At 49.6% G+C, this 2,672-nt stretch overlaps 1 pseudogene; it reads left to right on the forward strand.

The window, feature by feature from the left end:
• The first annotated feature begins 235 nt into the window (after nucleotides 1–235).
• LOC104499715 overlaps nucleotides 236–2,672 on the forward strand; it is a 33,532-nt pseudogene continuing 31,095 nt past the window's right edge.

Raw genomic sequence — 2,672 nt, forward strand, 5'->3', positions numbered from 1 at the left:
GTGTCTTCAAAGACAATACACCTGTCCACAAAAGGCACTTTCTTTATTGGGACTTCTTCAGCGGATACTAAAATTGAGGCAGAGGTTAAGTGCCTGACGTTGATTAGTCCTCTCCTTCCTTTCAGTCATTGGGCATGACCATTTTCTGGATAAATATCTATTACAAACACACAGGCTCTCTGAAAAGTTTCTGAATTCCTCCAGAGTAACTCCAGCCATGAGTTCGGATGCAGAGATGGCAATCTTTGGAGAAGCTGCTCCCTATTTACGGAAGCCTGAGAAGGAGAGAATTGAAGCCCAGAATCGCCCATTTGATGCTAAGGCAGCCTGTTTTGTCGTGGATGAAAAGCAAATGTATGTGAAAGGTACCATCCAGAGCAGAGAAGGAGGAAAGGTCACAGTTAAAACACATGATGATACGGTGAGTAATACCAGCTGCTCCTCATACATGCTCCTCCAGTTCAGGCAGTTCCCTGACTTAGATTTCTTCATCTGCTGTCCCTTATGTTTTGGTCAGACTGTGACTGTAAAGGATGATGAAGTCTTTCCCATGAACCCTCCAAAATTTGATAAAATTGAGGACATGGCCATGATGACCCACCTCCACGAACCCGCTGTGCTGTACAACCTCAAAGAGCGTTACGCAGCCTGGATGATCTACGTAAGTACCCGCAGCAGTCTTCCCTTGGGCAGCGGGGACGAACTGTCCAGGCTGAGCGGAAGCCAACGGGCTGTGTCCCTTCCTCACAGACCTACTCAGGTCTCTTCTGCGTCACCGTCAACCCCTACAAGTGGCTGCCGGTGTACAACCCGGAGGTGGTGGCTGGCTACCGAGGCAAGAAGCGCCAGGAGGCCCCTCCACACATCTTCTCCATCTCCAACAACGCCTATCAGTCCATGCTGACTGGTGAGTCATTTGGCACGGATGGGAACCCCAGTATATGCCAGACACACTTCTTGGTCAAGGAGCACTTGACAGTTCAGGCATCTCAGGTGCTTTTCTACTCAGGGCCTCACGGCAACAACCACCATAGTCCTATGGTGCAACTCAAGATTAGACCACTTAAGGCATCTTAACGCCCTCTGTACTCATCAGATAACGAAGCACAGGCAGTAGTTAGCTGGATGGCTTTGTGCTGTTTCTCCCTGTAAGGAATGTGAAGAAACAGTAAAGGAGGAAAACAGCAGAGAATCTGATTCTAATTAAACAGTATTTAAGCCAAGCAAGTAAACAAATAGTAAGTGGGAAGCCTTGTAAAGAACCACGGTTTGTGGTTAGATTTTGGGCTGCTCCATCCCTTTGTGCACAAAAAATTCACTCACAGAGTAACGCAGAGTTTACCCCTCTGTTACAAAGGAGTACGTACGGTTACAACAGGGTTACAAGGTCCCTTCTCTTGAAGTCAGTGAGTTATACTTGAGGAAGGGGCACCTTCCACATCTCATCTGAACAGCTCCTTCTGTGACTTTGTTTTCAGATCGTAGCAACCAGTCAATCCTCATCACGTGAGTATACTTTGGTACGTGTGACAAAGCTGACAAAGAATTTTAAGTTTCCTGCTCCCTCTAACAGTATTTTTGCTTCCACAGCGGAGAATCCGGGGCAGGGAAGACTGTGAACACAAAGCGCGTCATCCAGTACTTTGCAACAATTGCAGTTACTGGTGAGAAGAAGAAAGACCAACAGCCTGGCAAATTGCAGGTATGTCATTGGCTCCCTCTCCTAGCGCTCGCCCAAGGCTGTGCCTGCAGAGCAGAAACCATCAGTGCGTATTTGGGGCTTGCAATACTGTCAAAAGGCAGAAAAGGTGGCGCAACTGAGGAGTCAGTCAGGACACACAGTCCGAGGACACTTACGGTTGCTTACCCCTGCTGCCCACCTCCACGCTCTGAGCGCCAGTGGAACTCTACTGAAAGGAGCATTTTCTTAATGTAGAGAAGGCTCAAGCCTCAGTTTCTCTCCAGTCTCCATTTACTCAGGGGAAGTCTTCCCCAGGGAGAGGAAGATCATGTGAGATCAAGTGCTGACTGTTAGTCCATCTATCAGTACCCTGTGAGATCACCCCATCCACAGCACCCGAGTGGCTGCAAGCGTAAAGAGAGCAGTCGGTTTCCACCAGCACGATTGTGCCATTCGTCTTCCTTGGTTCATTCCTGTTGATGGGAGAAGTGCAGGAGCTCTGGGCTCCAGGGTGGTTGTGCTGAAGTTAGAGGAGTCATTCCAATTGCATCAGGTGGTGTTTCCACTGGCTTGTCTCCTGCCTGTGGTCAAGGTAACAGCCCTGAGGGGCAGCATAAGGAAAGGGACAGATTTGGGGTAGCTGGGACCACTTGCCTGACAGTTAGAAAGCAACCTCAGAAAGGGTCCTTCCAGGGGAGGAAGCACATGCCCTGCTGCCCCTTTCTGCTGAGCAGCCCAGCTGCTGCAAACTGAGCCCACTGGTGCCTTTGCGAGGCGTGGGCTTCACTCCCTAGCACAGAGCAAGCAACAAACATCCTTGCGCACAAGTGTGTCACTGCAGCCTGGGAGATGGCATCTGCACCAAAGCGGGTGACACGTGTCAGCGTGTTATTTGAGTACTCAAGGGCACATTGGAACCTAAGGAGATTCCAAGGCTGAGAATTCTTTTCGCACTCAGAGGCAGGTGTCTGTGATTGATGGGTTGCTATGG

The sequence above is a fragment of the Buceros rhinoceros genome, unplaced genomic scaffold (genome assembly GCF_000710305.1).
Source record: "Buceros rhinoceros silvestris isolate BGI_N320 unplaced genomic scaffold, ASM71030v1 scaffold13349, whole genome shotgun sequence".
Lineage (NCBI taxonomy): Eukaryota > Metazoa > Chordata > Aves > Bucerotiformes > Bucerotidae > Buceros > Buceros rhinoceros.